The 14,857-nt window shown below is 40.5% G+C and overlaps 1 protein-coding gene across 1 annotated transcript in view; it reads left to right on the top strand.

Moving 5' to 3' along the window:
• The window catches only part of KCNN2 (potassium calcium-activated channel subfamily N member 2), a 106,352-nt gene that overhangs the window by 70,329 nt on the left and 21,166 nt on the right, over window positions 1-14,857 (top strand). The gene's annotated exons all lie outside the window — the stretch shown is intronic.

Genomic DNA, 14,857 nt, shown 5'->3' with positions numbered 1-14,857 from the left:
TTCATGTGCTTCTTGCTTTAGTCTCACTGATAGGAAAATTCAGCTTTCAGTTGCTATTGAATTTCTCCTTTTCACTGCATTCCAGACGCCGATTCTGTTTATCAGTTACTTTGGAGTCTTGTTGCTAATCCCTGCATTTTTAATGACATTTAGCAAAGATCCCCTGCCTGAAATGTAAGATCACAAATAGGCCTATTCACTATGCTTAAAACTAAGTACATTGATTTAAATAGTAATTTTTAGTTGCATTTAAGTTTTTGCAGGATCAGAATAATACATTCACAGATATTGTACTTGCAAACGCTCTAGCTCCGCAAATCATTATCTGCTGTAAGCCTGCAGATCTACCCAGACAGACTTCTGCAACTCAGCCTTTCTTTACCTCCTGCTGCTGCATAAGGATGGATCTGATATGGAAAGAGCTTCACTATCTGAAAGTTAAGCATCCGGCTTAGGAGCTCTAAATGCCTTTTGGAAATCCATACCTTTCCTTCTGAGCTATTTAAAAAACATGGCTCCCCAGACTGAGTCTGAATCACTGTCGTCATTACAAGTCAAAGATAAGTAATAGGCATACAGTTTTCCTGCCACTTAGTTTGTAAGACTCCTTCCATGTCAGATCATATGTGGACAGTCAAATTGATAGACTGCACACTTAAAAGCGTATCTAAGCATAAAAGAATAAATGGTTTAAATATGAATGTCTAATATTCAGAATAAAACCTATTACCCATATCAGTACTACAAATGGATATTGTCTGAAAGCTCTTTTCCCCTAACCGAAAGTAATGAAAAATTCTTAGTTTTATCTGTGGAAGAAAAATTTTCTGATTAGTAAGTCTGTTCTCTTGTGAGCTCTATCTACGGAAGGAAGATTTTCTGATTAGTATGTCTCTTCTCTTCATCTGCCAAATTTTTTTGTGGCTCATATTGTTTCTTTAAAAGGAAGTCCTTAAAGTCCTTTTGCCTTTTTGGTCCACGCCTCTCAAAATTATTAATTGGTGAGAAGCAGTCAAATAAAGAGGGGAAGGGAGGAAAGAGCTAACAGCGCTGTCTCACTTTCAGCAGCTTACCCCTGCATCAGCATGTTTTATGTGCTCTGATAGGAACTGTCACAAATTTCCTCCAACATCACTCCTGGCTACCTAGGTACAAGCCAGCTGTAGCCCAGGAAGAGCACTGCCCTATCAGTACAGTCCCGAGGTGGATCTTACCCACACTCAGAGCCAACCATTTATGATGTGGAACTTTATGTATGCATAATGAAACTAACCTACCTCTGTCAATCAGGGTTTATGTTTCTGATCCTATACCTGTTAGCACAGGTGCAGAGAAGACTGAGCTGTAACATCTGTTTGCCTTTCTTCTCCAAACCGTGTATCTATAAGGATCTTTGCCCCCTCCATGACTGAGAGAATAAAGAAAAAGAGATGCTTAGGAGACACTGTGGTCCGGTGTGCACACGTGTAGCTCTGACCCACCTGAGTGCCTCACCATCTGCATGTCAACCCTGGCCCAGAAACCACAAGTGTCACTCACTATAGAGTGAGTTTGCACAGCACTGAGCAAATAAGCCATGTCTTTCAGGAACATCCTGATGCACAGGATGATTGCAATAAACAGGAGAGTTCTGTTAATTTATGCAACTGCTCCAGACTTGTGGCTTAGTGTAGCACTGAGCCTAATGCAGACACTTGACTCCCCGCCAAGCTTGCAGTGCAACACAGAGATGGAGCAGGTGCAGCATAGTCTGGGCTAGGGTGTGTAGACATGCCTTGAGAAAGCTAAAATGGAGGCAGTTGCCAGAATTAGCATGACCATATTGCTGTATGTTAGACTTTATTATAGTGATACAGTTGAAGGTCCATAAGGTCAATAATTTTCAGGGTTTTATTTGAAGCAGATTCTGCTGCAGAGGACTGCAAAGCCTTTCTGCATAATGGAGGGTATGGAACACACCTGCAGTGCAAGAAAATCTCTGATCCACAAACACGAACATGTTGCAATCTAGTGTGGCAAGTGACCAAATCTGATGGAGAAGTGAAGCACAACATATTTTATGCTGACTTTCCTTGTACTCAGATTCACTTAAACCCATTAATATCTTCAAATATTTAGGACCGTCTAGACGATTTTCAGTTATACATGAAACAAGCAACAAGCTTTTAGTTAGAATAAAACATTCTAGTTTAATGTGATGCCTATTCTAACCTCTTGTTGCCTTCCAAACCTGCATTTCCAAGTATCTTGAGTCTAAAGAGGAGCCACATGTTCTGCAGTGTGGTGACAATAAAGCAGGTCTGTGAGTGGAAAAGCATCTGCAGTCCAGATAAATGGTCAAGCATCATGTGACACCAGGAATAATAATGAAGCTAAAACTTTCAAGTAGGTGAACTGACCAGCTACTAGCCTCAGAGCTTAGAAAAATTTTAAGTGAAGCCTCACTCCATGTGTGAAAGTCATGGGTACCAGTGAACTGTAAGAGACAGTGCAATTACATTTCCTGACAATGAACAGTAGGGACACACTATTACAGAGTATGAGGGTGGCTTATCACACAGAAATAAAAGAAGATATCTTTTATTAAAGAACTCCAAACTCTGTAACAGAAAGGAGAAAACCTGAAAGAGCTTGTGCTAGATTATTGTCTCAAAAGACAGGCATCTAGCCTCCAGAAAATTTGCGAGAGATGAGGTTTCAACCTCAGAAGCAGTTTTGCACACTCAGAATTGCCCTTAAAAAAAATTAAAAAAAATTACAATGTGCTGAGTAGCCCAAATCTGTGCAAAATGAGGTGTGGGAGTGCTCTGCCTCTCCAAAGTGACTGAGTCTAGATTCCTGTTGGAGAGGTTAGAAATGTCCAGTGTTCAGCACATGAACCTGACATGCGTGTAGGAGAACAAGAAATCTACCTTAAGACTCACTTCTAAACTTAACCTCCAGGTTCAAATAGTTGTGGCAAATTCATTAACATTGCAGTAATGATCAGAGCTCCAATATTTTATTTTCGCAAACATCACTTACAGCGCACATGCACATGCGCGCTTTGGTTAAAAGGTGTCTCAACAGTCTGTGCCACCCGCACTCTGTCCATCACTCCTGCCCACCTCAGCCCTTTGCTCTATGCGTTTTCCTCCAGCATCTGCTGAGCACTGGGGGCCATAGCTGCTGCTGTCAGCACCCCTGGAATGGAGCCACCAGTACTGATCTGGAAGGCAAGGTGGCCCCGAGGCACTTCAGAGGCCACTGGCCCAGTGCAGGTCACTGGAGAGAGCAGACAGCAAGACCAGCCTAAAGGCAGTCACAGCCCCTCATCAGGGCATGCAGCTGCTGTTCTCCCTACCACATCACTGCATTCTTCTATTTCTTAAATGGTCTTATGGACCGAAAAATGTTTTTCCTGTCACATCTCAGGTGTGATAAGATCTCGCTCATTTTGACAGGCTGTACTGCTGCTGTGAGGAAGGCACAAGGTCACTGCTCCACTGTGAGCAGCTCTCCATGGTGGAGATGGAAACAGGCAGCACTCCACCAGCACCAGCTACCAAGAGCCAAGGGGAACAAACCTCAGGAAGATGTTCTGTCTGGGCATTGAGATTCAGGAGCTTAGCTTCTAAGTGGTTAAAGTCTACTTCCAAAAAAAATGAGGGGGGGGGGGGGGCGGGGAATGGTGCAAGGAGAGATGTCAGTTAGCCTTTCTTGATGTCTGCGTTGGCTGGAATTCAGTCTCACTTGTGCTGTGTGACAGTGTGACAAAAGACCTGCAGATTCACTCCTGAGCGTGCTAGTTCAGAAAACAGTCCCAAGGCTGAAATGTGCTAGCAAGACACCTAGCTTCGTTAACTCCCTTTGAAACAGAGCCTTCAGTCCATTTGGCTGGTAACAGTTGATCATACACATTGCATTATCTGTGGTTTCAACACGCTTCGAAAGTGCCTCCTGCTGCTAGTCCTCAGGACCCTCTGAGGAGTGTATTGACTTCAAGCAGCGCAGCTGGAACCACTGCTGGGCCATTTCCACAGGCATGCTGGGAAGTGTCTATGCCCACTGAATTCACCTGGTCAGCAGGTGCTGTAGCACCTTTTACTGGCTGCTCAGCACATCACCTGTGATTAGGTCTGGAGAGAAGAAGCTTTCCCATAATTTCCCAAGGTACTTCGGAAGATAATGCAGGAATAGCTGGAAGGGTTTCTGTTCTTTGAGGCTTTTTAGTTACAATCTACATACAGAGGAAGCTAATCAGGGACCAAAAGTGCAGCGGTAGGAAATTAGGCCATACTTATTTCAGTTATCAAGTGCATGAAAAGAAACATAAAAATGGTACATAAGAAATAGACTGCTTTTCCAGAACTCCCGTATTCAGGGTTGCATTTCCAGCCTTGCTACCCTGTTTTCTTCAGCCTGTAAAATGTATTTAGTGGTCCAGCTATATTTATTTGCAATTTGAAGCAACTGCTGTAATACCGCAGTTGACATATGTGCATTTCCGGAATTACAGACACTCTTTTCAGCAGAAGGGAAACAGAATAGAGATGGGTAAGTAGCAGGTAAGGTTTCCAAATAAGTGTTGCAACAAATTTCAGAGAGGTAGAAATGGGACAGAGAAAGGGTTTGATCTCCAGCTGGCACAGCCTGCAGCCTCTGTTGGTGGTCAATGAATAGTTCTGAATTGTGCTTTGGAGGCCGTGTCCACATCTGCCATGGAGAAGATAATGGGTGATCTCTACAGACAACGTAGACATGGTCTAGTGCCTGGTGGCAGCACAAAAGCATCTGTAGCCCATATGAACGTCTACTTCCCCTGCCAGCTTTCTGCTCAAAGATGTCCAAAGGCAGCATACAATATTCAAACAGGACTAGCCACAAAACAAAACAAAACAAAAAACCCCCAGGCAGCTAGACTGCTACCACAGAAAATACTTGCTTTTAACTGTTTAACATTTGCTTTCTTTTTCTTCTGCATTAAAAAGATTAAAAAGGAAGAAATGTGAAGAACAGTATTGGTTTTATTCGGTCGAAACAGCTTGTTTCCATGACATTTATACATTAAGCTTTTTCTAAATGACAAGCAGATTGGCAAAGTCTCCCTCCTTTTTATTTTAAAAGTTGTCTTCCCCCTCCCCCCCTTTCATCTTTGGTTAATGGATATTAAAAAGACATTGTCAGGTGCCGAGGCCTTTTGTAATCTTCTAAATTGGGGGAAAAAGTGTCTCTTACGTGTGTATGAAATAGCCAGACATTAGCTGGTGGCACTTGTTTGCACGATTCAGGGTATGAAGTTCCACTTGCGCTGACTGACACTGCTCTGCAAGGGGCTGCAGCATAGCACACCTCACACCACTTCACAAGATGTTTCACAATTGTTTGAACAGTTCTGGCTCAGTTCAGCTGAGTGCATGATAAATTGGCTGTGCACCAAGGCTAGGTGCAAGGCAAGTGCGCAAAGGAGCCCAGCAGAGGATATGGCAATTTCTGTTTTGTGAATGAAGAAGCACTGTCCTACCGCTCTGCTTAGTTCACTTAAATAGACCCACAAGCTTCCCTGAAGCTGCATGTGTATTATTGCTCCAAGCAATCTGCAAGATGACTGTGAGAAAATCTTGATGGCAAATAAATTAATTTCTGTTGCAAGACCTGACATTTCCGCTAGATAACTTTCCCATGGAAGGGAAGTCACTGAGAAAAACAAAGTTATCTATCCAAAGTGATGTATAGGAAATAGCACTCCTTTCCCTGAGACTTGATTTCTAACCGCTCAGGGATGGATGTACATCACCCAGACCTGTAAATATTCTTGGAGTTCAGTGCTTCTGAAAAAAAAAAAAAAAAAAAAAAGATTTCCTTTGCTTTTATTTCTTTTTTTTTTAATTTTTTTTAGGAAAATCATTTAAGTTAATCCAAAGGCAGAGTAGAAATGACACTCATAGGCAAAAAAATATTTTTCATTTCTGCAAAGTGCATTTTCTGAACCACAGATTTCAGCTGTCTAATTTTCTGTACATGCTCAGATGACTTAAATGTAACGATACTTATTAGAGCAAGAATTGGCACTCAGATTTCTTCTTCTGCTCCTTCCCAGGTGCATGTTGTGATGACTATCCATCAGCTTCATTCTCCCTGTGACAGGATATTCTCCCCTAGAAAGCTGGAAGGATGGGCTCAGATTACCATAGCAAGTACAAAGTACTTATTTTCTTTTTCTTGTCGTGTTGGCTGGGAGGAAGCCCTGGCTTTGCTCCTTCCTCTTTGGAATCAGAGGCAATCTGAAGTTTTACATCAGGCAACACTGTGCAAGTGTAATATGAAAAATAATGAAGCTGTTTCTGGTATGATTTGGAAGCAAAACAGACAGGTAGCAGCTCAATGATGCAAATGCCAGAAACACTCTGAGAACTAATGCTGTGGTTAAATGCCTTTTGTGAAGTTAGCCCTAGGCTTTTTCTATTCCCAACTCGGTTTTGTGAGGAAGATTTTAAAAAAATGGACCAAAAAAACCCCACCAACCTACAGCATTTTTAAAAACCAAAGCAGAAAGATAATTCTCATCATAAGTTCTTCTAAAACAGAATGAATGAACACTTTTTTATTTTTTTTTTTATTTTTTTCCCAGAAATAAATGATTCTGCACTTTGGAGACTAATCCCATAGGGAGCCAGCAGTGACGACAGGCAGATTCACAGGTTGCCCTATCAAATTCAGTGCTTTTGCTTTCTAATAGCTGCATTACCCTGTTAGCATTCAGAAACACTTATAGCACCTCCAGCGCAGTAGGTTACCAATACTTTTGGCTTTATGAGGAAAATAGGAGCCAACACCCAGTTAGATTGCTGTTTACCTGTCCAAGCACTATATTTGAGCACAGCAATATCGCGCAAATGAACGCTAACAAATGTAACTCACCAGCCAGGCGATCATCGGAGCAGAAACTTCTGCCTGGCTGGCGTTTGTATGACGCTTGGACACACAATGCTGCTCCCTAACTGTAGCTGGCAGTACCTGGCCAGCCTGCTGCCCTGCCTGCTTGCGCTTCCTATAGCATTCTTGCAGCCCTGAGAGGCACCAGGCATGTCCTATCTTAGAATCAGGCTCATCAGCCATTTTTCTATTACAGTCTTAGATAATGAGTGAAGATTGTGTTAACACAAGCAGACGCCTAAACTCCAGATTTCTGTACTGTAATCATAAACTTTTTTTATGAAACACTCCCACAGTAAAGAAATACAGGTATTTATATGAATCAGCAAGGAGAATGTGCCATGCGGTACATTTTGCTGCTTTAGGAAAACAGATTATATTAAAAGGTCCCAGAGCTGCTTAAAATTCTACTAAAGAGTGTTGACTTTAATAATAAAGGATATGTTTATATTTTTATTGAATGTTGTTCCATATATGGCAATAAGTGAACGGGAAGACAATGTTAAAAGTTTTTTACTATTCTATTGATGCCACGTGGGCCAAACCTAGCAAGCTGGTTAAAGTAAGACCATATGCTATTTGAGTCATGGTTATAGAAAAGCTTAGTCTGATCAAGGTTAAAATTGCTTAGACATGAAAATGTACAGAGCAGTACAGCAACTGAGTTATTAAACTCAGAGATTAAGGGCATTAATTACCATTTTAGTGCTGATTTCTTATAGAAGGATTTGAGTACCTGTTGTCCTATAAGTGTTTTCTCTTCAGCTATGATTTAAGAGAGCAGCTGAATGTAACAAGAGAAAGCTTAACTCCAAGAGTTGAGTGATACACCCAATTAAGGAGAAGTACTTCCTGGAAAATGTCTACATTCTTTCCCCTCACCCCAATTCCCCTCACTCCAATTCACCTGCTCATCTTAGTGTATCACGACATTTTAATTCTAACCATCTTTCCTAGGTAACCCCCAGAACAAGCTGACCCACTACATCTTTTTACGATGACTTAGTTCTCCCTGTTATATTCCAAGATGCTTTGGATGCCAAATCCAGGTCTGAGTATTCCACTAGACAGCTTGACTATCTTGGGAGGAGGTATGTGAAATACAAGTTGAGCAGCACCCAAACTCTTTTGAAAGCCCTGGTTATAAAATATTATTTAAAATATTTTTTAAATCTTATTTCCCCTTAGTTAAATGGGATCTCTCTAAATTCCTAGAGTATAACATAGAGGCATAATATAGGAATTTCTGTAGTAGACACACAAACAATAGTGCTAGAATACTTGGTTATGCATTAAATGAAAGGGGAAAGCTAAACCAGCAGTGTTATTGCTGATATTTTTCACTTAAAACATTGCAAGAATTTAATGCTTTGTAAAATGCTCTAAGTGATTTCTTTTACAAGAGGTTCAATGGTTTCAGAGGTAATTTGTAACATGCAACAATTTGGGTGTTAACAAGTCACTGAAAAACAATCACATCAGGTTTTGCTGATGAAATATTTATGCAGCATCCCTGTTTTCAACTATGCTAGACTATAAAAGAAGTACATGGGATAAATTGACACGTTCAAGGGCTTTTCCCTTCTTTCAGTTTTGCATTATTTCAGTATTCCTTGAATTACTGACAAGAGATGAGTGCTGTGGTTTGAAGAAAAAAGCCCATGCTGCGTTTTAAGGTTTCTTTTAAAACATGGGTGCTCTTTTCAAACCTTATGCAAAAAATGGCTGTTGCTTCATTGTTGATGACCTGCTTTCCTTTGGACTTCCACACACTTTTCGTTTGTCTTTTCTTTAATGACAAACACACAGAAGTCTAGCATGGGTACCTGTGGCACACCAACTGACCTGGAGTCATGTTTTTGTTACTCAACACCTCACTCCTCCTCCCAGGCAACAAAGTTCAAAATTCATTGGACTACAGAAAATTTACATTCATCTAACTTCAGCCAGTTCCTATCAGTTCTATAACAAAGACAACCAGAGGAAAAATATCCATTATGCTAATAACAGGGAATGGATAGGGAAAAAAAAAAAACCAAACCCATAGAAGTATTTTGGAAACACAGTCAGTCTAGATTAATGATGGCCTTTTAAACAGGTTTCAACAGGCTTTAGACAAAGCCTTTAGTGGTTTAATAGGATCAGAAAGAATAAATACTACATCTCACCTCTTGGTCAGATGCTGAGACCCAGTGCTGTTCTACCCGTAGCAGCTTCAGCCTTTCAACTCTGAATATATTTTCTAGGTTCTGTGAAATAGTCTGTTCAATTCTTAATGAACAACAGCATCTGCTCTCAGTTCTGCTGGGAGTTCTGTTCACACAACTATTGTCAGCGCTCTACAACTGAAGTCCTCCTTCGCTCCTCTTTCGAAGGGACTCTCTTGTTTCCACAAGTTGTAAAGGGTTAACTTTAGCAGCAGCTGCCACTTGCTAGTTAGAAATCCTCCCGATGGATTCTCAACTGGTTGTAACTAACTTCTGAGGAAGCGAGATAATGCCAGGAGAAAACTAGAACATCAAATAACTGGCACCCTATATAACTGTGGTTAATTGTGAGCTTTATCATATTACAGGCAAAGAGAATGTAACCATTCCCTGACACTAGTGGAGAGAAAACAAGTTAAAATTAATGGAGTATGGCGCACCCAAACCTCAATTTTTATATAATTTTATATATACACACACACACACACAGTCATATATAAATCAGTCAAGAATTAATATGTCAAGGAATAAATAATTCTAATTTAAGATTTAACTTTCTCAGGCACCTGTAATTGACGTAAGATTAATACACCTCCATTACTACATAAATTCATCTTCTTGGCTAGCATTAACAATTTCTTCCTGTAAAAATTTTACGTATTTGCACAGTAGATCTTCATGACCTGTTAAATCTTCCAAAAGAAAGAAGGTATTTTGCTGCAGTTTGTTTCCCATGAGTACAGAAGGAAGTCCACTACTATGGCAGCTTCTAGCAAGCAACAGCCATCAAGGAAAAGCAATTCAAAGCAGTGGCTGTTGTGTGGTTCCCCAGCAGCAGGGGATGGCTCAGAGCCCCTTCCACCTTGCTGCTGCAGTCCCTGGGAGCTGTGAAGCCATCTAACTGCAGAGGTCTTGAGGACAGTGAAAAATAGTTCAGCACCACGTCAGCTTTTAACACTTGGGTTTGTTCTGTATGGGAACCAAGACAAAACAAAAAATGAATGAAGCCTTTCAAAAGTATTCATGGTAAATAAAATGGTTCTACAGTACACTGGATACACAGGATTGGGGTATTCCTGGAGATGATGGCTGAGTCCCTGCTTTGCAGCACTCATAAGACTAACATTTTCCTGCACATCAAATAATGGTAGTTTATACTTTCATTGGACATGTCAGCCACATACTCATTTGCAGTTCAGCAAAAGGCTCCCTCAATTTATTTAAGTCATGAATGAGAACAACACTTCTGCATTAAATAATTCACCCTCAATGAAAAAACTAATTTCTCTGAAAACACATTTGACCAGCTTCCCCCTAGAGAGCATGTGCCTCTTCCCACACCAGTTTGGTCAACAGAATCTGTGTGGAGCAATATTTACTTCTAGGTAGGCTAAATTAGAAAGGTAGGACACTATAGACTCCTAGCATTTGTAGATAAAGTCAGACCCATCATACAAACTTCCAAGTATGATTAATTTGCTCCTAGCTATAGATTAGTTGTGACACTCATTAAACTCGGTTTTTTGTTTTTTGGGTTTTTTTGAGAAAAGGAAGTAAATGGCAGTACTAATCATACCAGCAGGTTTTGTTAGTGAGGAGATGGGAATATAGTTCATAGGGCAAAAAGGTGCTCAGCATTTTTTTCCTCACCCCCCTAGAAAAGTTACCACCTTACTCTGTCAGTTATGTTGTTTAAAAGCCCAGAGCCTTTCAATCTAATAATGCATCTTTTTACAGTTAAGTACAGCTTAGAGTATTTTTTCCCTTAAGGTATAATTCTTTTTTCACTTAATGGAGGTGCCTATACATTATTCATTTGTTTTCCTTCACTTCAGCAACAGGAGAGTACTTCCTTGGCTTTTATTCGAGGTTCACATAATTGTATTTGTTTATACAAATCTGTTCATCTTCACAGTTAACTTACTTTTCTCCAGGCTGTTGGACATCTACCAGAGCACTAAACAGAAAGCAGCGTAGTAAAGCAACAGGTTCCTGAAATGGATAGGTGTGATCATCAGATACAATCCAACCTCACGTCCTTGAAAGTATGTGCTACCTTCTGTTTCATTTTTTTTAAATACTAGGATTTTGGATTATTTATATTGACAATAGGGCAGGGTAAGTTTGTTCTGGTTAGCAGCAAGTGGGTTTGTTTTGTGTTTTCGGTGTCACTTTAGGCAGTGAGGTTACCCCTACCCTCTCCCAAAGGCATCTAAATCTATTCAGGTTTAAAAGCATGAGGGAAACTCATCCACCAAGTTTGCCCTGTGAAACCATGGCAGAATTTGGAGGTTTCAATCAAGACTGGACCCCTAAGCTCATAAGGCCATCTGCTGCTCTACCAGCGTTTCCACCAGCAAGCTGTTGGCAGCTCTCTGGAATTTGCATATCATGTTTCAAAAGACATAACCTTTCAGATACACAGCCTGCAAATCCTTGACACCTAACTTTGGCAGTCAGGGTCACACAGGATAAACAAGGAAACGCACAGCTCTCACAAGACAGAGGCTTTCATTATGCCAGATCCTGATATTTTTTTAAAGGGCTGATATTGTCAGTGTATCCATTTGCTTAGTACCACTTTTACCCTATATTGAGATGGCCCAAGGTATCTTTTGTCCGAAGTAACCTTTTAGACCCTAGCTAGTGATAGTGCAGAAAATCTAAACCCTTTTGGTAAGGTTTTGGATTTTTGTGCTGCTGTTTATGTAGTTTCCCTTTCAGTTTTCATTTTACGTTGGTTTCAGGGTTTGAAGTCTGCCTACAAATGCACTGCAACTTCCTTGGTTATGGCAACTAACTTGGAAGGTTACCAAATGCCATAAGCATTTGGAGACTGCTGTCTATCCAAAATTAAGAAAGCTAAATAAAAAGGTAAGATTTTAGACAACCCAGCTGCAAGAATTAAGATGAAAAAACATGTTTCTAAAATGAATGTACTAGCATATTTCATCTTTGGTATTTTCTTTCTGTTCCTTATTTCCTGTCAATTTCTGCAGTTTCTCTCTTTGATTTGAAACTCTTGCCCATGAACTTCAGCCCTTACAGCCTTGCACAGCTGTTTCCCCCTGAGGGAAGGTAGCCAGAGACCAAACAAGCTGCAAGCCTCCCTGGGGAATTCAACAAAGCCCAAACCAAAAATGCTTGTAGCAACAGATGAAGCTGTGAAAGGAAAGACGGAGGTCCACGCTAATTAAAAGAGTGTTGCCAGTTAGACAAGAATAACACTGGGAAACCCTTTCACGATCTCTGGGCTTTCCTTACAAAAACTTGCAAGTTTTAATACAGCTGTAAGAGCAGAAAGAGGGTCCCTGACCATAGTTGAGTCTTTCGGATGAACAGGCACAATCATATGACAGGAGACAGCAGACAGCTGAATGTCAACTTAATCAAACTGAAGCTGTCATGGATGGTTGTAAACCTCGATACCTTTTCTGCTCATGTGTGGTGGATCTACACAGCTATTAACTTTGCTATCAAACTCCAGAGAGGTGGTTTTAGCATGGTTGTCACAAACTGGTCTAGAAGAGATGACTGAAATGTGTCTGCTGTTGCAAAAAAGACAGTGTAGGATTCCAGACCAGTCAGGTTGATATCATCACTTCCTTAGAAAAAAAAAAGCGAACTACCAACAACAAAAAGAACCCTCCTTCCTTCTCCAAACCCATCACTCAATACCCTCAATACCCTCTATGTAATTCACAAAGACTCACAGGTAAGCAGTTCCATGAGTGGAGGTACCATGGCTAAGGGTCCAGCTCTTGTATGGATACTGCCATGCCACAGCCCTTCCACCAGCAGTACAGTAATAGATCTTCTCCTCCCCAAGATGCTAAGGTCCTAGAAGTTTTGTAAAAAATGTTTGGGCTTACTCTTCTACTCCACTGTTATTTTTTACTGAAATTAGCCAACTGTTTCAAGAGGAATGAAGGGACTAATTGGTTGCGCAATCCTGCATGCCTTGCTACTTTAGGAAGCCAGGTCAAAGTACTTTATATACTCCCACAGAAGTACTAAGCTCTACCAAAACTAGATAGATAGATAGCTATTGCACAGTCATTGGTAACTCAGAACTAACTTGGAATCACTGCCTGAGTCACAAAATCTCATTCCTCTACAGCTGCAGAGAATCCTGAAATGGATGTCTAGCTCAGACATCTCCACAAGACTCCTTTCATACACAGGTATTTGTTAATTAAATCTCCTGGCTGAGCCGTGGCAATGACATGCATGTCACCTTTCAGAGACAGCTAGGGGGTGGAGGTGTAGGAGGTGCAGAAGAAAAGAAATTTTTGCTTATAGGCTCCTAACATACACTTCATACACTAACTACAGGACTACTCAGAAAGCATTGGCAATTTCTAGGAGCTGAAGTTCATATTTGAATACCTCAAGCCCTCAGTACCTTACAACACAGCTTTTTAGGCCAGAACAATCTAGCCGTGTATATATTAAAGCACACCAATGTTTGCTCATATACACGTAAAGAAATCTACCTTCTGGTCTGAGCCCATATTTACCACTGATGTTTTCTATTTCTCCTCAACATAACATTATATTAGCTATCAGTTCTATTTTTCAGTGTTCTTATGTTCACTGTTACGGCAGGACACCTCATCCCACCTGAGCTAAAGATCTTAAGATGTGAAGGCTAGGTAGTGAAAGGGAAATAAGTTGTGCAGTTGTCTTTAGCCCGTCAACAAAGCTGAAGATTTTCATTCCCTCCTTCCTCATCTCCCCTCTACCAGATACCCCAGACTTGTGCTTTCATGGGAGAAGAAAGCCCACCACCACAGCGGTGCCTTCCTAAACACACATACAATAAACTCCTCTTCATCTTTGGGATGTGTTCCACTACACATGCAAAACTAGCAAAAATTTACAGGTATTCCTACCAATTCTGAACTTTTTGTGCACATCTTGGCAGTCATGTCCAAGACTGACACCTTTTCAGTGTAAGCCTATAGTTCTGAAGATACTGATCATGTGTAACTCCAGTGCACAGGATGTACATTGCATTCATACATGCAAGAACTAAACTAGACCAAAATTATTCTCCCAAGAAACAATTAACATTAACTCATCACTGGGAATAAACATCTTTCAAATACCACTTTGGCACATCAATTACCAAGTTTCCTTTTTAGGACACTTTTTCCTCATGAGTTTTAACTAAGTGCCCAGTTTATTAAATCTGAACATCTGTCTAGCTTCTATTTGCTCCATACATGACAGCACAACGCTATGTGAAAAATAACTGTAGAGAAAAAAGATGTCAAGAAATAAACCAAATGCTTGGTGTACTACAAGGTAAAGCTTGATTTTCCTAAACAAAGTAAACTTCAAAGTTTTAATGCTGTTAGCAGGACTTAATATGAGCCTTTACACAGTTACATGGTCACGCATTTCTGGGTGAACAAGTTTGTGCAGAAGTACTGATTTCTTCATGTTGGCCTTAAAATGGTCTACATATAGCCCCTAAATATATGTGGCAGTACATAAATAACCAGCTTAATTTTAGAGCTTGGAGAATGGATTAGCTTCTATCAAATTTCCTGATGCCTCACATATTGTAATACTTGGATAGTAGTTTGCATCCTTAAACAACAGCATACGCTCCTAAATTTTGAAAATCTTGTCCTTTTAAAGTAGTCTTTTTATGTATTCTGTGAATAAATGAAACTGCTGCCTGCAATGTAAACAAAAACACATTGTCTAATTTGATCCGCCAAGTA

This window comes from Falco rusticolus, chromosome Z (assembly GCF_015220075.1).
Source record: "Falco rusticolus isolate bFalRus1 chromosome Z, bFalRus1.pri, whole genome shotgun sequence".
Classification (NCBI taxonomy): domain Eukaryota; kingdom Metazoa; phylum Chordata; class Aves; order Falconiformes; family Falconidae; genus Falco; species Falco rusticolus.
This window is presented reverse-complemented; position numbering and strand designations above follow the sequence as displayed.